The sequence below is a fragment of the Leptonychotes weddellii genome, chromosome 8, assembly GCF_054177405.1.
Source record: "Leptonychotes weddellii isolate Sample4059 chromosome 8, ASM5417740v2, whole genome shotgun sequence".
Lineage (NCBI taxonomy): Eukaryota > Metazoa > Chordata > Mammalia > Carnivora > Phocidae > Leptonychotes > Leptonychotes weddellii.
In genome coordinates, this window is record NC_138376.1 from 42,192,429 (window position 1) to 42,215,047 (window position 22,619).

Genomic DNA, 22,619 nt, shown 5'->3' on the forward strand with positions numbered 1-22,619 from the left:
TCATACATAAAATTGGTCATTGCTATTTTAAATTTATATGTGGCTTACCATATTAGGAAAAAAACTACCACTTGGTTACTTTAATGATTTATTCCTTAAAAAATTTAATAATTTAATAATTAGTGGTAGAAGTGAACCCAAGTAGCTATTTTCTCAAATCTGTATCCTTGGAAAGAAATATAAAAACCAGCTCTTCTATCCACTCTAGCAAGGGGGAGGTGGAGCCTACTGGTAGCAGAAAGAGCACTGAGGCAGTAGAAGATAAGGGTCTGGATTTATGAAATGGCAATAGAAAGGGAGTGGGAAAGACTCTATGGTGACAGTATTTGACCAGTTTTGGCTACTGTTTGGGTTTAGAAGAGAGAAACACAGGTGTAGGATCAAACGAATAAACAAAAGCCAAAACAAAACAAAACAACCAACCAAACACACCAAAACACCCCAAATCATACTGAGTTCTTATGTTTGAGTAACCAGAAAAAAGTCTTTTATCAGAAATAAGGGATAATTTTGTGGCAGATTACACTTCAGTTTAGATATAAACCATAATTGGTTCACTTAAATGTGATTTTCCAAAGAAAGAAACACAGATTGGGGCCCAAGAAGTTGAGGAGTTCTATAGACCTGTAGTGAATCATGAGATCATAAAATGTTCATAACAGCATCTTCTGTTGCTTCAGCGTGTTCATGAAAATTGCTAAAAAAACAGTTTTCTCTCTTCCCACAAACTACCCCCATCTTTTAGAGCATCCCATTCCTTCAAATTGTGTTAGAATAGCTTGGAGTTTGATTACAAGGAGACAGTATTAAATAAGCCATACAGTGTTCACTAGGTCATGGGCCTTTTTCTAAACACTACATATATTAGCTCATAAATTTTTTTTTTAAAGATTTTATTTATTTATTTGTGTGAGAGAGAATGAGAGAGAGAGCACATGAGAGGGGGGAGGGTCAGAGGGAGAAGCAGACTCCCTGCCTAGCAGGGAGCCCGATGTGGGACTCAATCCAGGGACTCCGGGATCATGACCTGAGCCGAAGGCAGTCGCTTAACCAACTGAGCCACCCAGGCGCCCTTAGCTCACTAACTTTTAAAACTGTGTAAATAATGTGCTATTACTATATCCCCTTTATGGATTAAAAAATGGGGGCATAAAGAAGTTGCATGCTCAAAGTAACTTAGCAGTGAAGCTGGAATTCAGTCTGGCTTGAGAGAGCCGACTTTTAGTCACTACCTAGAGTGTCTCTCTAATGACTGCACTGTTTTGCTTACTCAGTGGAGAGATCAGGTGATAACTTGAAGAGTCACACCATATCCCCATCATCTTTTATGTGAGGAGGAAACAAAACGTGGTCAAATTTCATAGCTCAAAATGTAGAAAGTTAATTGCATGTTGGTTTCTCTCCTCTGTTGTGCCCAATCAGTAAAAGAGATGTCCAATGAATGCCTACTGGCTTTGTTCGTCTTTTTGTTTTGTTGGACTGGGCAATCAGATTTAAGAATCCAAGAAATAGTGCTCACTTTGGCAGCACATATACTAAAATTGGGATGATACAGAGAAGATTACAACGGCCCCTGCACAAGGGTGACACACAAATTCGTTAAATGTTCCATATTTTTTTGGCTAAACAAATATTTTAAAGCATAAAAAAAAAGAATCTAAGAAATAATAGAAACTGGTTTGATGCTCTCTGAACACATAGTTTACTTTGTAGCCTACATTGTGCTAAAAGAAATGAAAGAGGGTGTCTTAGTTTTCTGATGCTCAAAGCTAAAGAGGAAAAACATACAGACAAATTTGATACAGCTGGATGTCATGGACATGAACTTGAATCTGAAATACCTGATTCTAAGAAATCTTGAATTTAATTACCAGAGCCACAGTATGCCTATAATAATGGATTAAAACAAAGAGTGGCATCCTCTTCACTCCTACACCCTAACTTTGGTCTTCTTGTCTACTTTTTCTATGGAGATGGAACATAGGAGATGAGGAAAAGAAATTCCCTTAATCAGAAAATCACAATATCAAAGAAGTAAAAAATATGCCACATTTATGAAAATAAATTGTAGAGTGACTCAACCTACACCATGCAATTTGATCTTCATAGCCACTCTTTCAAGTAGATAGGGAATATTTTTATCATCTCTATCTTAGAAAGGAAGCATTTGAAACTCAACAAATTTAAGTGACTTACCCAAGTTGACAAAGTTATTAAGTTGGATGTCATCCAGATCTTCCGAATCCAATTCCTTTGCTCTTTTGACTTTTAGGATTTTTAATTAGGATAGGCAGTAACAAAACAGCCCCAAATCTCAGTAGCTTACTCCCCAAAAATTTCTCACTCTTGCTTACATGGCTCATATGGTTTGGCAGGGTGTCCTTCTTCACATGGGAACCCTGGCTATAAAGTTTCCCTGTCTTGCAGCTACACCATCTGGAACTTGATGTCTCCTTAGTTGCTGAGGCATGGGAAAGAGCACTGAAGGGTCTCAGACCAGCAATTAAATACTTCATAATTTCTTCTCACAAACCATTATCCAAAAATAGTGATATGGTAGGAAGTCTCAGCCTTGTGTGAGCCCAGGAGGGGAAGAGAATTGGATATGACTAAGTACTAGAAGTCTTCTGATATGGTGACTTTGGATAAGTAATTATTCACAGGTAGGAAAATGAGCATTAAAACAATTATGAGGGACGCCTGGGTGGCTCAGTTGGTTAAGCATCTGCCTTCGGCTCAGATCATGATCCCAGGGTCCTAGAATTGAGTCCCACATCAGGCTCCCTGCTCACCAGGGAGCCTGCTTCTCCCTCTGCATGCTTCCCCCTACTTGTGCACGCTCTCTCTCGCTCTTACAAATAAATAAATAAAACAATTATGAAATAATTTCCCTTACCAGGGGTTTCTGCAGTTTCTGTTTCTATAAATGACAGAATCAAAAGATAATATCTTTTAAATTAAACCCAAAACACATCATGTATGCTAGCCACATTTAAAGTGCCAACAGCCTGAAAGGCAGGCAGCTAAAACATTCCTTACACTCTGTGAAAACAACAGCCTGTATTGACCTGAGATTACTGTCAATCCTTGTTTAGGAACTGAGATTTTAAGTGGGTCCAACTTAATGTCAAACAGAGAAAAAGAATAAGTATAGCAGCAGATTTGCTTGTTAATTTATTTTTTTCCTGGTATCAAGACATTAAAAACTCCCAAGATCTACTGTATTACTTCAGAGATGTAGAGCTGTGATACTTTTTGTAGCTAGAAGTCTCTGACAATTATGGGGAAGGATTATTGAATATCTTTCAATATTGCTCTGAACTCAGAAAGCTTGAGAGAATAGCTAGGTAAATGACCAGAGCAATTTTATATCTTAGAAATCAAAGAAACAGCATGATTTAATGGAAAAAGAATGAGCTGCAGAATCAAATGCCCTTGCTTTGGTTTTTGACTATACCATTCACTGAGCCTCAGGCTTATTGAATGTAAAAAAGGTATAAATATTAACACCTGCCTTACTGGGTGATTGTGAAGAACCCATGGGACAGTTTTTTGTGACAGCAGTCCCTAGGCTGTAAAGCACTAAAATCAAACTTAGATGCTATTGAAAATTTGTTGGGTTGATATAGAGGAAACGAAAGACCAAATTCTGTGACACATAAGAGCCAGGGTTGGACCATTAAAAATGTGGTGAGAGGAACTTTTTGCTCGGAAGTTTCTTCCTTTCCTTCTTATTGCCGATGATCTAAGCATGATATACTCTGTTCTTCCTTCCTCTATGCAGGTACAAGAAACTTAGAGCTCATTTTATGGTTAGAAGCAATGATCATTTTTAGAACTTTTTTTTTTCTAAATCCGTGAAATAGAATGTGTGTAGGAAAAAAAGAAAAAGCTTTAAGTTTTCATGCATGCTGAAAAGATCATTTTTTTTTTTCCTAAAGCATTTGCCTAGAAAGATTTTCCATGTGTTCAATATAATGAGGCTTAATCCACTTTAAGGAGGATTACGTATTTGTCTCCAGCAAGTAACATGTGCTCCTTTAAACAAAATGTATGTGGGTGAAATGCTGCAATTTAAACTGTAGAGGTGAACTTGATCAAATAAATGAATACGTTCAATAAATGAAGAAACTAATAATTAAAATTGAATTTCGACTGGATAAAATATGTGGCCAGTGTTGCAAAGCATGCCTTTGCTACTATGGTGTTAGTATTTTAGTTCAAGCTAGTGGATTGAAGAACAGATGTTGAAAAACTGTGCTTTTTGGTTATAAACACTATTTATATGAACTAATTTCTTATGAACTATAATCCTCATCTTTAAACTTTTTTTAGAGCCAGAATTTAACATGTGCCATTTTAAACTGCCTAAATAACCAGAGAGTTAGAAATCTCTTGGAAAGAAAGTGCTTCTGGGGCGCCTGGGTGGCTCAGTCAGTTAAGTGGCTGCCTTCAGCTCAGGTCATGATCCCAGGGTCCTGGGATCGAGCCCCATGTCGGGCTCCCTGCTCAGCGAGATCCTGCTTCTCCCTCTCCCTCTGCCTGCTGCTCTTCCTACTTGTGCTCTCTCTCTCTCTGTCAAATAAATAAATAAAATCTTAAAAAAAAAAAAAAGAAAGTGCTTCCAAAACAGGTAGTTATTCACACCTCCAATATACTTATGAATATTTCCGTATGAACAGCCTACCATGGACAAAAACCCAACCTTGCCATATCTCTTCCCTCTCAACTGGATTCATCCATTTATTTATTTATTTATTTTTCATTTAACACATAATTTGCTGAGATTTACTATTGGTAGGCACTCTTCCAGGTGCTAAGAATATAGATGGTAAGGACATAAATGGTGACTGTGGATGTGGTGTGCTCTTTAGAGATAGAGGGTCTCTCTGAGGAGTTGAGAGTAAACAGAGACCTAAATCAACCATACAGAATTGGAGGAGTAAATTTGGAAACACAAATTGTATTTGTGTCTGGAAGGAGAGTATTGCATACAAAAGCCCAAGGTTAGAGTGCCATTAATGTCTTTGGGAAAGAAGCAAATGTGGCTGCCTTGGCATGAGGAATTAAAAGAAAGGTCCTTGAAGCTAGGTCCTGGAGGGCTTCAAAGGTCAGAATGAGAATTGTAGATTCGCTTTTAGAAATCATGGCAGCTATTGGAGGTTCTGGGGTAGGAGAGAGGGACATGATTAAATCTGTGTTTTAAGGACTTCCCTGGCCACACTGTGGAGACTAGCCCACAAAGGATTAGTGTGCAAGCAGGGAAACCACTTGGAACACCTGCAGCAAACCAGAAGCCCACCTTCACATACCAAATACATGTCATGATTCTCATTTAGGGAGCAAATTAATATACAAAGTTAAAGACTGGAAGCCCAATTCTGATATGGCTGAATTTTATGACTGGTTATTGGTTTAGTACTCCTTGACAAAGTTGACAGTTGTGAAATCTGTTAAGTCTCAGTTCCACTTATCAGTAAAATAGAATGATACATGACTTCCCCTCTGCATGTAATGGGGGCAGGATCAAAGAAAATAATGTATATTGAAAACACTGAGAAAATCATAAACTCCAAAGCATGGTACTTTACAAATGCTGGGTATTATTATGCATAATTATCTGTCCTGAGTTGACTTCAGCAAAGGACTGTTTGTTTCCTCTAAATTGGTCGAAGAGGAACCAAGCATCATTCTGAACTGCAACTAAATCTAGTTGTATGCCAGGTAAATTAAGTGGAATCTAAAGATGATCATTTACGATTTTTTTTTGAAAGAGAGCTTTTCTTTGAAATTCAGGTGGCATAAAATTGACCAACCTGAAATACTTAAAGCTGGCGGGGTCACTTGTCAAAAATATCTCTGTGAAATGTCATTGTTATCATTATGAAATGGAGCCATGGTGGTTTAACTGACTATATTGAAGATTATAGCTGTTTCTCAGGGCACTTCGACATCTGTCTATGCCCAGGGAACCTGGCCTCTTGTTCAGACAAACCACAAAGCATAATGAAGTGGTGCTCCTGATTTTGTAGAATTTAACCTCTTTTTAAGTGGCAGGAGAAGCAACATGATGTTTCCCCCAAAGTCTCCATCCTTTCATCCATCTTACTTGTACATTCTCCTTTTTCTTTCTCATTGTATTGAAAATATTGAGGGTTATAAACAAGCTGACATGACTGGTTAAGGAGTTTAGGCTTGTTTCTGAAGAGTTTTCATCTATCAGAGTGCCCCCTTGCTCTGTATTTGACTAATTGCTGCCTCATAATTTGATTCAGTCCTTTCTCAAAGCTCCTCACTCAAATCTTCTTGCCACGGTTTCCTGTGACATGACTTCACAATCAACAGCCTTTCTTTTCAGGAAGAGGCAGAGGATAGAGGTGAGGAAGGGAAAACAAAGAAAGCCATTTTTAAGAACGTTGCCTTCCTTCCCATCAGGTCTTTTTTGGATAATGTCACAACACATTATTTGTGATCACAACTCGTATTTATAGAGATCTAGATTTGACAAAATCCTTTTTATATATTATGTGTTAAAAAAAAACATGGACACACACAGACGCACATACTGTGAGAGAGCTAGCCTCATTTATGGAGCAGAAATTGAAACACATATGCAAAAGCACATTGTGGAACAAGGGAACTGACCTATGTCTTTCAATTTTAATCTCACTTCTTTTCTCCTCTGGACTCAGGGTTGCCTAGAAAAAGTATGTCAGTATAGTCTTGCAAATGTATATTCACAAGGAATGTGCTATTTTATTTTATTAAAGATTTTATTTGTCAGAGAGAGAGAGAGCGAACAAGCAGGGAGGGCAGCAAGCAGAGGGAGAAGCAGCCTCCCTGCTGAGCAAGGAGCCTGATGCGGGACTCGATCCCAGGACCCTGGTATCATGACCTGAGCTGAAGGCAGACACTTAACCAACTGAACCACCCAGGCATCCTGGAATGTGCTATTTTAAATCAGATACCAGTGTATCTGTCCTGACAGGGATTAGAAGCATAGAGGAAAGGAGGGTTTTAGGAGATGGATCCACGTAGGTTGCACTTCTGTCCCTTCTGTCACTAGTTGCTTGGTAAGTGCCCATTTATTCAGCAAGTGTTTTTGGTCGCTTATCAAGTGATGGGCACTGTGACAGAAATATGAGAAAACTAGTATAGAGAAGCAAATGACCTACATTTACAATGTGAAGGCAGAAAAAGGAAATACTCCTGAATTCCAGTCTAATTCTCTACATATTATGTGATACTGTGCTCCAATTGCTAACAAATATACTGATTTTGTTTAAAGAATATGACTTTTGCAAAAACTATTTCTGTAGAACAGGTTATTATTTCTCTAAAAGAAGATAAAATTCAAATGGATAAAATAGTTGATGAGATGTTGGATCAAGCTGTTGGATGTTCAAAAATCTGTAACAACTATTCTTAAACAACCACTAGTAGACAGAAATTAGAGAAATAAGTCAGGAAGTAAAAAATTGTTCTAACAGATAACAAATTAGTGATAACTATTAACTTATACATACCTCTTTAGAATGTCACAAATATGAGATATGTACAAAGAAACTTGCCAAAAACAAGAGTAAAAGCTATCAAAAACCATATAAAATATGTAAAAGTATTTTCTTCATAATTTAAAGGGAACAAAATAATAAAAAAGGGAAATATATTGTAAACAAATTGTAAATTATGTCAGTGAAATGTTTCATATTATAATCATCAAAGAAAGGACAGAAAAGTCCAGTGTGGTTAAAGAGTAAATAAATATAAAAAAATACATAAAGGAAAATTGTGAGATTTATTTTCATTACATCTTAAATAATTTAACAAAGAATTAAAGAATTTTAAGAGAAATGATAGCATGTTTTAGAGTATATTTCAGTTCACTATTTAATTTGTTTTCAGTGACATTAATGGCATGTTTATTTACTTAAACAAAACCTGTGTGTCAAGGACTTTTAAAAACCTCAATGTATAAAAAGTTGATGGACGGCGAATGTGTCATTTTTCTTGTTTTTTGCAGCATAGTTCTCCAGGTATTTGATATTTTATTTTTTAAAATTAAAGAAGTGGCACTGAGCTAAATTGGACACACCAAGATTTAATAATTATATTTTTCCAGCTGTGTGTATTACCAGACCCATAATTCTGAGTCATCCACATTACTCCTATTCAAGGAAACACCTATGAGTCAAGTCCATTAAAAGTGGTCAACAGAAAGAATATTTTGAGGTAAGGAGACGACATGTTGAAATGCACATCTATTCCTATAACATCTCAGAACCTGGGCATAATTTATATATAAGTAGAGGCAGGTGATAGATAAGTAGATAGGTATGTAGGTAGGTAGGTAGAGAGATGAATAAAGAGGTCCTTGCATTATATGTAAAATGTTCTGTATAAAAACTATTATTTCTAAATAATCAGAAGGAGTTTTTTAGGCAAAATGTGTCACTTTAAAATTAAGTCAGTAAAATAGCAGTTTCCAGTATTTATTAATTACCATCAAATTAAAGAATGTGCTAAATAGCTCGAAAGTACATCTCTCAAATTCCCTTTTAAAAAAACAGCTTTATTGAGGTATTGATATACAAAAACTGTACATACATATTTAATGTGCACAACTTGATGAGTTTGGGTTTCTTCTTATAGTATGTTGCAGACATTTGGTTTTTTAGTTTAGATAGTCTGCCATTTTTATCTATCAAGTCGTCTTTGGCATTTTTCCTTACAAGGCAGAATAAAATTATCCAGTTTCTGTGATTATTTCGGAAGACACATACCCAGCATTTGGCCACTGCTATTGACACTGTCATCCCAAATGTTACTGCCTTTCCCAATGCAAGGTTAAAAACACAATAATTCGTTCAAAAGGAGGGTTTGCCAGAAACCTGTTGACTTCCTTAACAAAGGCTTTCTATTTCTTTTTTTTTTTTTTTTTGGTCTTATTTGGAATTGTGTGTTTGACTGATATCACCTTGGGAGATCCTAGCCAAGCTAAAGAACATTTTGTTTATAATAACAGCTAACATTTATTCAATGCATATACTTTGTGCCAGCTCTTTTTTAATGTTTGGCGTTTAGCATCTCACTTAATCCATACACTAATTGTATGCGGATGGAAAACAATGACATCGTTTAACGTGGGAGAAGGAGACCTGCAGAGAGGGAAGTACCCACACCCAGGATCACTTCTGCATACTGGGTGGAGCGAGCCTAGGAACCCAGGTAGCCTGGGGCCAGTCATCCTGTCTAACAGCTTCACTAGTACTGTCCTGTGATACAGTTTAAGCCAAGCTCAAGCAGTACCGAGTCAGACATTGACAGTTTTTGTTACATCTAGGCTTGTATTGGTTTTATGTAATTATCAGTCCCTTCAGAAAGGAATAAAAGCAAGTCAATAGGTTTCTGGCAAACCCTCCTTTTGAATGAATTATTGTGTTTTTAACCTTGCATTGGGAAAGGTAGTAACATGTATCATGTCTGGGAAAACTGAACAGCAGCAAATCTTGACTGGAACACGTTTCCTCTCAATTCTCTGATAAAACTTCACTTGTGACATTACTCTGTCCTGTCTCTCTCATAGTTCTTTCTCAGTGTGGTTGGCAGAATCATTTTCTTCCATACGTTCTCCAAATATTGATGGTCTACAGGATTTTGGACTCGGGTCTCCTTTCTATCAATTTCTGAGTGATATGAGGCATTCAGCCTCAGTGCCCACTTGTGTGTGTTAATGACTTCTGAATCCTCTTGGCTAGACCATGTTTTTGTTTGTTTGTTTTTGTTTTTTAAGGTTTTTTTGTTTTTTTAAGATTTTATTTATTTATTTGACAGAGAGAGACACAGCGAGAGAGGGAACACAAGCAGGGGGAGGGGGAGAGGGAGAAGCAGGCTTCCCGCTGAGCAGGGAGCCCGATGCGGGGCTCGATCCCAGGACCCTGGGACCATGACCTGAGCTGAAGGCAGACGCTTGACGACTGAGCCACCCAGGCGCCTCGGCTAGACCATGTTTTTCTCCAGGCTCTGAGTTAGTATATACCATTGTCTTCTTAAGAGCTATGCCAAGATCTTCCAAAGGGATAAAATGCCAGAATTAAGCTCGCCGATGTCTTTCCTACCCAAATGCCTTTTCCTCCTATTTTTATCTATTGTTAGCCTCATCATTAGCATATAACCCCAAGAAGAAGTCACTAGTATACTTTGGTTCCTTTCTCACTTCCTCTCCCTTTTATAGTCTTCCAGTCACTGAGTTTTGTAGATTCCCAAATGCTGCTTAAATGTACTTCCTCCTTCCCATTCCTTTTATTGTTGATGTATTTTATTTTATTTTATTTATTTATTTTTAAAGATTTTATTTATTTATTTGACAGAGACACAGCGAGAGAGGGAACACAAGCAGGGGGAGTGGGAGAGGGAGAAGCAGGCTTCCCGCCGAGCAGGGAGCCCGATGAGGGGCTCGATCCCAGGACCCTGGGATCATGACCTGAGCTGAAGGCAGACGCTTAACGACTGAGCCACCTAGGCGCCCTTGTTGATGTATTTTAAATTTTTATATTCTGATTTATAGTCTGTTGTAATAAACCCCTACTTGGTCTTCATTGATTTTTTCCATCCTGTTCTATTTTCCACTTTAAAACCCAGTATTCTTCCCCAAAACACACTTTCTTGATGTTGCTTACATGTTACAACCTCTGAAAATTCTACACACCAGTAGAAAATGACCTGATTCTTTAATGTAGTATATAAGATCTCATAACAATCTTGCCCACTGTCCTTTCCTACTTCCTTTTCTTCCTCCTTTCACGCTATGCTATAGCCACACCAAACTTCTTTCTTTCCCCAGAACATACCTTTTTCTCATTAAAAAATAAACAAACAACAGGTATTCATTCTCTCTGAGCCCTCTCCCTTGTTTACATAGACCAGAATAATCCTACACCTTTTATTTATGATATAAATTGCAACCCCTTCATAAAAGAACAAACATTGGTAGAGAATTCATTCCCTCTTCTCTGTTTGATAACACTCTGTTCTTATATCTACTATTGCAGTTGGCATGCTGAATTTTATTTTTCTTAACTTGTTGGTTTTCCAACCCAAGTTTCTTTCTTTCCTTTTTTTTTTTTTTTATATTTATCAGAGATATTGGCCTGTAATTTTCTTTTCTTATGGTGTTCTTGTCTGGTTTTAGTATCAGGGTAATGCTAGCTTCATGAAGTAAATTTAGAAGTGTTCCCTCCTCTTTGATTTTTTTGGAAAAATTTGGGAAGAATTGGTATTATTTCTTATTTAAGTGATTGATAGAACTCACCAGTGAAACCATCTAGTACTTGTCTTTTGTCTGTTGGGAGATGTTTGATTACTAATTCAATCTTCTTACTAATAATTGGTCTGTTATCAGTCTTGGTAGGTTGCATGTTTCTAGGAATTTATCTATTTCTTCTTAGATTGTTCAATTTGTTGGCCTATAATTTTTCATAAAATTGTATTTCTTATGATCTTTTGTATTTGTGTGCTATCAGTTGACACATCTCTTCTTTCATTTCTGGTTTTATTCATTTGAGTTCTCTGCTTTTTTTTTTTTTTTTTTTGGTGAGTCTGTCTAAAGGTTCCTCTGTTCTATTTCTTTAAAAAAAAAAAAACAGATCTTAGTTTCATTGATCTTTTCTATTCTCTTTTAGTTTCTATTTCATTTATTTTTATTCTGCTCTTTATTTCTTTCCTTCTATTAACTTTGGGGTTACTTTGTTCTTTTTCTAGTTCCTTGAGGGGTAAAGTTAGGTTGTTCATTTGAGATCTTTCTTGGTTCTTAATGTAGGTATTTATCACTATGAAATTCCCTCTTAAAACTGCTTTTTCTGCATCCCATAAGTTTTAGTATACTGTATTTCCATTTTCATTTGCCTCAAGATACTGTTAAATTTATTTTTTAATTTCTTCTTTGACCCATTAGCTGTTCAGTAGTGGTTCAGGAGTGTTTAATCTCCATAATTTGTAAAAATTTCCAGTTTTCTTCTTGTAATTGACTTTTAGCTTCATACTATTGTGGTTGGAAAAGATGCTTGGTATGATTTCAGTCTTCTCAAATTTATTAAGATTTGTTTTTGACCTAACATATAATCTATCTTGGAGACAGTTCCATGTGTATTTTGCTGCTTTTGGATGGTATGTCTGTAAATGTCTGTCAGGTTCATCTGGTCTAACGTGTCACTTAAGTCCAATGTTTCCTTATTGATTTTCTGTCTGGATGATCTATCCATTGATGAAAGTGGGGGGTATTAAAGTTCCCTACTACTATTGTATTGCTATCTATTTCTCCTTTTTAGGTCTGTTCATATTTGCTTTATATAAACCTAATTTCAAGATGAATAGCATTTGGTATTAGTTGTACAGGCTTTATAAAAACTTCCCCTGTAAAATGTTTTGGTACATAGTAGACAAACAGCAAATATTGCCCAGTTAATAAATGACTGAAGGATAGAGAATAATTATGAAATTTGTTTGGAATTGACATACAACATAAAATATCTAGTGTGAATGCCATAAAACTTGAAAAAAGTATTGCTTTAATGTAAAGCAATAATTTATTCACATAATAGCAAAAAGTACCACATTGTTATAAAATTCTTATTACTACACTGAAAAAGACTTGCAGACATTAATTTTCACAATACAGATCTATAACAAAACTGACATTTCAAGGTCAAAAATGCTAATTGGGTCTTGGGCAAATGTAAGATGCCTTATTGGAAAGAAGTTGGAATAATTAATCTTGCAGATAAAGCACCTGACATTTGATTAATAAAATCAGAATATCAGGTTAGGGTAAAGGTTAGTGAAAAAAAAAATGAAGGCTTTTCTTTTCTCCTTAACATTACTTTACAGACAATTTTGATACCAATATTTTTGCCCAAACTGTTTTCTGCATATTATTATTTGCTCAGGAATTTTGTTCAATTTATCTTCTAAATTTCAATCAGTATTTTTCTAATTTCAGCATGCATATGAATCACCTATAGCCATTGTTAATAATATAGACTCAGATTAAGTGGATCTGGGGTAAGGCCATGTTTCTGCATTTCTAGCAAGCTCCTAGGTGATTTTGGTGCTACTGGTCTGAGAACTACACTTTGAATAGATAGTATTTAGGACAGTGTCTCAAAATTTTGTTGCGCATTTGTAATATCAGAGGACCACAGATCATCAGGGAAATGCAAATCAAAACTACAATGAGATCACCTCACATCTGTCAGAATGGCTCAAATCAACAGCACAATAAACAACAGGTATTGGCGAGGATGTGGAGAATGGGGAATCCTTTTGCACTGTTGGTGGGAATGCAAACTGGTACAGCCACTCTGGAAAACGGTATGGAGGTTTCACAAAAAGGTAAAATAGAACTACCCTATGATCCAGCAATTGCACTACTAAGTATTTACCTAAAGAATACAAAAACACTAATTCAAAGGATACATGCATTCCAATGTTTATAGCAGCATTATCTACAAGAGCCAAATTATGGAAACAGCCCAAGTCTCCATTAACTGATAACTGGATAAAGAAGATGTGGTATATTTATATAATGGAATATTATTCAGCCATAAAAAGAATGAAATCTTGCCATCTGCAAAAACATGGATGGAGCTAGAGAGTATTATGCTAAGCGAAATACATTAGAGAAAGACAAATACCATGTGATTTCACTCATGTGGAATTTAAGCAACAAAACAAATGAGCAAAGGGAAAAAGAAAAGAGGGAGGGAGGCAAACCAGGAAACAGAATCTTACTATAGAGAACAAAGTGATGGTTACCAGAGGGGAGGTGGGTGGGAGGGGGGTTAAATAGGTGATAGGGATTAAGGTGTGCACTTGTGATGAACACTGAGTGATGTTTGAAGTGTTGAATCTCTATATCGTACACGTGAAACTAATATTACACTTTGTTTACTGGAATTTAAACAAAAACTTAAAAAAAACTACTGATATCTAAACAACAGAAGCAAATATTAATAGGACTATATCGAACTCAAAAACTTCTGCACAGCATGAGATATAATAAAATGATAATGGAATGCCTGGGTGGGTCAGTAAGTTAAGCATCTCCCTTCAGCTCAGGTCATGATCCCAGGGTCCTGAGATCTAGCCCCACATTGGGCTCCCTGCTCAGTGGGGAGCCTGCTTCTCCCTCTCCCTCTGCCGCTTCTCCTGTTTGTGCTCTCTCACTTGCTTTCTCAAATAAATAAATAAATACTTAAAAATAAATAAATAAATAAATGAAATGATAAGACAACCTATAGAATAGAAGAAAAATTTTGAAACAATGTATCAGGTAAGGGGTTCATATTCAAAATAAATGAGGAGCTCCTGTAACTTAAAAACAACAACAAAACAATCTGATTAAAAAGTGATCAAAAGGACTAAATATCCAGTTTTTCCAAAGGGAACATCAAAATCACCAATAGGCACATGAAGGGATGCCCAATATCACTAATTATCAGGGAAATGAAAAAAATAACCTTGAGATATCACCTCATACCTATTAGAATGGTTATCACCAAGAGGACATGAGACAATGGTAACGTGATGATATGGTGATAAGGAAACATTTATATGTAGTTGGTAGGGATGTAAATTGCTCCAAGCAGTATGGAAAATAATATGGAGGTTCCTTAGAAAGTTAAAAATAGATCCACCATACAATCCAGCAATTTCACTGCCAGGCACAAGCATACATTGTTTTATTGAGCTTCACTTTATTGTGCATTGCAGATAATGTGGTGTTTACAAATTGAAGGTTTGTGGTGACCCCAAATTGGGCACATCTATCATCACCATTTTTCCAAAAGCATTTGTTCACTTTGTACCTTTGTGTCACATTTTGGTGATTTTTGCGGTATTTCAAACTTTCTCAGCATTATCATATGTTATGGTGATCTGTGATCAATGATCTTTGAAGTTACTATTGTAATCATTTTGGGGTGCCATAAACCATACCCATATAAGATGGTAAACTTAATCCATAAATGTTATGTGTGTTCTGACTGCTCCACCAAAGGCCATTCCCTCATCTCTCTCCATTTTCTCAGGACTCCCTATTACCTGAGAGAGATAATTAGGCCAATTAATAATTATACAGTGGCCTCTAAGTGTTCAAGTGAAAGAAAAAGTTTCATGTTTCTCACTTTATTTTTTTTATTTTATTTTTTTTATTATTATGTTATGTTAATCACCATACATCATTAGTTTTTGATGTAGTGTTCCATGATTCATTGTTTGCATATAACACCCAGTGCTCCATTCAATACGTGCCCTCTTTAATACCCATCACCAGGCTAACCCATCTCCCCACCCCCCTCCCCTCTAGAACCCTCAGTTTGTTTCTCAGAGTCCATAGTCTCTCATGGTTTGTCTCCCCCTCCGATTTCCCCCCCTTCATTCTTCCCCTCCTTCTATCTTCTTCCTTTTTTTTTTTTTAAACATATAATATATTATTTGTTTCAGGGGTACCGGTCTGTGATTCAACAGTCTTACACAATTCACAGCGCTCACCATAGCACATACCCTCCCCAATGTCTATCACTTTAAATGAAAAGCTAGAAATGATTAAGCTTTGTGAGGAAGGCATGTTGAATGTGAAATAGGCTGAAAACTAGGCCTCTTGTGCCAAATAGCCAAGTTGTGAATGAATGCAAAGGAAATGTTCTTGAAGGAAATTAAAAGTGTTACTCCAGTGAACACATGAATGATAAGAAAGCAAATAGTCTTATTGCTGATATAAAGAAAGTTTTTGTGGTCTGTCCAGAAGATCAAACCAGCCACAACATTCTTTAAAACTAAAGCCTAATCCAGAGCAAGGTCCTAACTCTCTTCAATTTTATGAAGGCTGAGTGAGGAAGCTGCAAGTTTGAAGCTGGCAGAGGTTGGTTCATGAGGTTTAAAGAAAGAAGTCATCTCCATAACATAAAAGCACAAGGTGAAGCAGCAAATGCTGTTGTAGAAGCTGCAATAGGTTACCCAGAAGATCTAGCTAAGCGCATTATGGAAGTTCTAGACTAAATAGCAGATTTTTCTGTTTTCTAGACAAAACAGCTCTATATTGGAAGGAGATGCCATCTAGGACTTTCATAGCTAGAGAAGAGAAGTCACTGCCTGGCCTCAACGCTTCTAAGGACAGGCTGACTCTCTTGTTAGAAGTTAATGCAGCTGGTGAGTTTAAGTTGAAGCCAATGTTCATTTACCATTTCAAAATTCCTAAGGCCTTTAAGAATTATGCTAAATCAGTTTTCGCTTGTGCTCTATAAATAAAAAAAACAAAGCCTGGATGACAGCACATCTGTTTACAAAATGATTTACTGCATATTTTAAACCCACTGTTGAGACCTACTGCTAAAAAAAAAAATTCCTTCAAAATATTACTCCTCATTGACAGTGCATCTGGTCCCCCAAGAGCTCTGATGGAGATGGACATGGTTAATGTTGTTCTCATGTCTGCTAATACAACATCCATTCTGTAGCCCAAGGATCAGGGAGTAATTTTGACTTTTGAGTCTTATTATGTAAGAAATACATGTCCAAAGGCTATGACTGTCATAAATAGTGATTCCTTTGATGGATCTGGGTAAAGTAAGTTGAAAACCTTCTGGGCAGGATTCGCTGTTCTAGGTACCATTCAGAATATCTATGATTCATGGGAAGAGGTCAAAATATCAACATTAATAGGAGTTCAAAGAAGTTGAATCCAACCCCCCATGGATAATGTTGAGAGGTTCAAGACTTCATGGAGGAAAGATGTGGTGGAAATAGTGAGAAAACAAGAATTAGAGGTGGAACCTGAAGATGCAATCTAATGATCAAATTTAAATGGACAAGGAGTTGCTTTTTATGATGAGCACAGAAAGTGGTTTCTTAAGATGCAATCTACTCCTGCTAAAGATGCTGGGAAGGTTGTTGAAATGACAACAAAAGAGTTTAGTTGAGAAAGCAGTGGCAGGGTTTGAGAGCATTGACTCTATTTTTGAAAGAAGTGCTACTGTGGGTAAAGTGCTATTAAATAGCATCACATGCTACAAGTTGTTCATGAAAGATAGAATCAATTGCCATGGGAAACCTCAGTGTTGTCTCATTTTAGGAAATTGCACAGCCACCTTATCCTTCAGCAGCCACCACCTTGAACGGTCAGCCACCATCAACATCAAGGTAAGACCCTTCACTGCAAGAAGATGATACCTTGCTGGAAACTCAGATGATGGTTAGCATTTTTAGCAATTAAAGCATTTTTAATTAAGGTATGTACATTGTTCTTTTTAAGACTTAATGCTTGGGTTTGAGTATATTGTTACCAAATACCTGGTCTTTTAATTGCCCATCCTGTAAGCTAATATTTTGTTAAGCATTTGTTTTATAGATTAAGACACTGTTAAAACCTCAACTAGTAGCTGATGGCTATCTGTGAAAAAAATTTTGTTTTTTACTTGAAGTAGATTGTCTAAAATAGACATCCTCATGTAGTATACAGAACCTCGCTCATTTTTGTGCGCACTACAAGTTGCAATTTGGAAAACTTGCTGTATTGGAATTCTATCAGTACATAGTTCTTTGAATACTGATGTTCTCTCTCAAACACTGGTTATAGCAGCAGCTTTTTTCATGCAAAAAAGAAGAAAGGCCACTAAGGCCAAAGATTTAAAAAAGCATTGTACAAATTCTTAGGTTAAACTAAGCTTTGCTGTAATACTGTTTTCCCTTCAATATGTGATGGTATGGGAATGTTGCTAAATGAAGGGGGTAGTATTGCAGGGCAGCATTTTAAATTGCAGAAGTAAAAAAGTTTTAATATTTATAAATTTTGATGAGTTTATTTTTATAGCCTACGACTATTTCTGGAATGGCAAATTGCTTCCATTATTAAAAGGCAAAGTTATTAAAAATATTTTTTAAAAAAGACAATGCTCTTGCACACTTAAAAGACTATAGTATGTAATGTAAACAGAACTTTCATATGTACTGGAAAACTGAAAAATTCACTTGACTTGCTTTATTGCAGTATATGCTATATTGCAGTGGTCTGGAACCAAACCCACAATACCTCTGAGGTATTCCTGTACCATACTCATTTAGAAAATGAGGGAAAATAATAGCATCTACACTGTGAGGTTATGAAAATTAAGGAAGTTAATAAATATGGGGCAGTATGCACCCAATATGTACAGTATTAGCAATATATTATTTTATCATTATGGTTATATTATTGTTGTTAATGTGATTATTATAGCACAAGTATAATGAATAGAACTTATTTTATAGATGCTGTAATGAAAATTACCAGTATATAATCCTGGTTAAGGTACATATGTTTCTAATTCTAACCTTCCACTCTTTGCTGTTATTCTTAACTCCGACATCAACACTTCTTGAAATTTGATATAAATACTGTGATTGACAGTTTACAAAGCACACATAATAAGCTCATTTAACCCTCACAATAATTTGTGTGGAGTTATTGTTCATCCAGAGATGAGGATTCTAAAGCTTTAAATTGTCAAGTGACTTCCTCAGTTTCAAACCACTAGTAAATAGTAAAAATGAAGTCAAACCCAGAATCTCTCTATGAGGCTGGTATTACTCTGATATCATAGCCAGACAAAAATATCACAAGAAAGTAATTACAGACCAACATCTATTATCAATGTAGATGCAAAAATCCTCAAGAAAATGTTAGCAAACTGAATTCAGCAATTTATTAGGAGTATAATATACCATGGACAAGTGAGATTTATGCCGGGAACACAACACTGGTTAAACTTCATCAACCAGTGCAGTACACCATAGTAATAACATAAAGGAAAAACAAAACAAAACAAAAACACTATACAGGATCATATCAGTACATGTAGAAAAAGTTGACAAATCCAACACATTTTCATGATAAAAACAGCAATCTAGGAATAGAAGAGAACTTCCTCAATTTGACAAAGAACATCTTTGAAAACCCATATCTAACATCATACTTAATGGTGAAAAACTAAAAGCTTTCCCCCTACAATCAGGAAAAAGACAAGGAGGTACACTCTCACTTATTCTATTCAACATTGTACAGGAAGTTCTAGCCAATTAGGCAAGGAAAAGAAAAGGCATCTAGATTTGAAAGGAAAAAGCAAAACTATCTTTGTCAGATGAAATGATCTTATATATAGAAAAATGCAAAGGTTCCACACATGCAAACCTACCAGAGGTAATAATGAGTTCTGCACAGTTTTAGGATATAAGTCAATATGCAAAAATCAGTTGTATTTCTGTACACTAGTAATGAAATATCCAAAAATGTAATTAACAATTCCATTTATAATAACATCATAAAGAATAAAACGCTTAGGGATGAATTTAAACAAGTAATTGCAAGTTTTATAGACTGCAAATAAAATATTATTGAAAGTAACTAAATCTAAATAAATTGAAAGACATCCCATGTTTATAGATTGGAAGACAATATTAAAATAGCAATACTCTTCAACTTGATCTACAAATTCAGTGCAGTCTCTATTAAATAAATTCCCAAACTGCCTTTTTTCTTTTCTTTTCTTTCTGAAATGGGACAAGTTGATCCTAAAATTCACATGGAACTTCAAGAGATTCCAAGTAGCCAAAATAATCTTAAAAAAGAAGAACAGAATTTATGGACTTACCCTTCTCAATTTCAAAACATACATCAATGCTACAGTAATCAAAATACTGCTATACTGGTATAAGGATAGATATATAGATCAATGGCAGATAATTCAGAGTCCAAAAATGAACCCATTCATTTATGGCTAATTGATTTTCAATGGGGAAAAAAAAGTTTTTTCAACAAATGGTGCTGGGACAACTGGATATCCACATAAAAACAAATGATTTTGGACCTCTTTCTCACGTGGCATATGAAAATTAATTCAAAATGGATCAAAGACCTAAATGTAAATGCTAAAACAATAAAAATCTTAAAAGGAAATATGGGTGTAAATCTTTGTGACCTTGGATTAGACAATGGCTTCTTAAATATAATACCACAGCAAAAATAACAAAACATAAATGAACATTAAAATTAAAATCTTTTTTGCATCAAAGGACACTATTAAGTATAAAGAGTTGCAAATTGTGTCTGATAAAAGTCTAGTAACCAGAATATATTTTTAAAAATGCTTACAAGTCAACAACAAAATAATAGGTAAACAACTTGAATAGCTATTTCTCTAAAGAGGATACACAGTGGCCAAGAAGAATGTGAAAGGATGTTCAGCATCACTAGTCATTAGGGGAATGGAAATTAAACCCACAGTGAGATGCCACTGAATATCCATGAGGATACCTACAATAATAATAAAGAAAAATAGAAATAACAAATATTGGTAAGAATGTGGAGAAGTTGGAAAACTTATACATTGCAGGTGGTAGTGTACAAGGGTATAGCAACTGTGGACAGCGGTTTGGCAATTCCTTAAAAAATAGAGTTACCAAATGAAACAGTAATTCTTCTCAGTATATAGTTAATAGAACTGAAGACATAATTTCACACCAAAACCCGTACACGGGTTTTTATAACAGCATTATTTATATCAGCCAAAAAGTGGAAACAATCCCAAAGTCCATCAACTTCCAAATGGATAAATAAAAGAGATATATACATACAATAGAATATTATTCAGCCATAAAAAAATACTGGTGTGTGCTATAACATGGATAAACCTTGAAAATATTATGCTAAATAAAAGAAGCCAGAAACAAAAGCCCACATATCCTATGATTCAATTTATAGGAACTTTCCAGAAGAATTAAACCCAGTTTCCAGCATATGGGAGGATAGATGAATGGGAAGATACGGGTTTTCTTTGGGGTGATGGAAACATTCTGGAATTAGGTAGTGATGATGGTTGCACCTTATAAGTATATTTAAAACCACTGATTTGTGTACTGTAAAATTATTAAAATGGTGACCTTTATGTTATGTGAATGTTATCTCTATTAGAAAATAAATAAACAATAACACCCAAAAGAAACTGTCACTCAATGCAAGTTTTCACAGTGGCACTGTGCCATTCAGTGCCTTCATTTTTATCTGAGTAAAAGCTTGAAGAGTTGCTTTTAACATTAGAATTCAATACATGAATATCTTTCACCATAATATAGAGTGCACAGCATTTATATTTGTTGAAATAACATTTTCTACGATCTCATTCAGAGAATAAAAGCATAGAGAATACTTCCTAAGTCATTTTATGAGGCCAGCATTACCCAAATTACAAAACCAGACAAAGACATTGCTAGAAAAGAAAATGACAGACTAATATTTCTCATGAACCTAGATGCAAAAATACTCAAAATATTTTAGCAAATTAAATCCAAAAAATATAAAAAAGAATTATATGCCACAAGGAAGTGGGATTTGTCCGAGGTATGCAAGGCTGGTTCAACATTCAAAATTCATTTAATGTTCGGCAGGGAGTCTGCTTCTCCCTCGGACCCTCCCCCCTCTCATGTGCTCTCTTTCTCATTCTCTCTCTCTCAAATAAATAAATAAAATCTTTAAAAAAAAAAAAAAAAAAATTCATTTAATGTAATCCATCACATCAACAGGTTAAAAAGAAATCATATGATCATATCAATAGATGCAGAAAAAGCATTTCATAAAATCCAACATCTGTTCATGATAAAAACTCTCAGTAAACCAGGAATACAGAGAAAATACTTCAACTTAAAGAATGTCTACCAAAAAATGTAACAGCTAACATCATACTAATGGTAAGAAACTTGAAGCTTTTTCTCTACAATCAGGTACAAGGCAAGAATTTCCCCTCTCACCACTCCTTTTCAGCATTGCAATACAAGTCCTTGCTAATGTAATTAGACAAGACAAAGAAATAGAATGTATACAGTTTGGGAAGGAAGAAATAAAACTGTTATTGTTCACTCATGTTTGTAGATGAATTTATCTATGGAAAATGCAAAAATCAACAAAAACTCCTGGAATTGATTAGCAATTCCAGCACAACTGCAGTGTATGAGTTTAATATACAAAAGTAATTGCTTTCCTTTTCATGACAGCAATGAACAAAAGGAATTTGAAATTAAAAACATACTAACATTCACCTTAGTCCTCAAAAAATGAAATACTTAGGTATAAATATAAGTCTAACAAAATATATACAAGATTTATAGAGGAAAAACTACAAAACTCTGATAAATGGAATCAAAGAACTAAATAGACATTCCATGTTCATGGATAGGAAAACCCAATATTGTCAATATGTCAGTTCTGCCTGACTTGATCTATAGATTCACTGAAATTCCAATTAAAATCCTAGCAAATTATTTTATGGATATCAAAATATTGATTCTAAAGTTTATTTGGAGAGGCATAAGGGGAAGTATAGCCAATACAATATTAAATAAAGAACAAAGTTGGAGGACTGACACTACCTGACTTTAAGAATTACTCTAAAAGTACAGTAATCAAGATTGTGGTATTATAGAAATAATAAACAGATAGAGACATGGAAAAACTAGAGAGCCCAGAAACACCCTTGTAAATATAGTTAACTAATCTTTGACAAAGGAGCAAAAGTGAAACAAGGAAAGACAGTCTC

The 22,619-nt window shown here is 35.4% G+C and overlaps 1 non-coding gene across 1 annotated transcript; it reads left to right on the forward strand.

The window, feature by feature from the left end:
* The first annotated feature begins 1,511 nt into the window (after nt 1-1,511).
* LOC115944000 (U6 spliceosomal RNA) lies at nt 1,512-1,618 on the forward strand. The gene has a single exon (XR_004078567.1). It is a non-coding gene; the product is annotated as a U6 spliceosomal RNA (small nuclear RNA).
* The last annotated feature ends 21,001 nt before the right edge of the window (nt 1,619-22,619 follow it).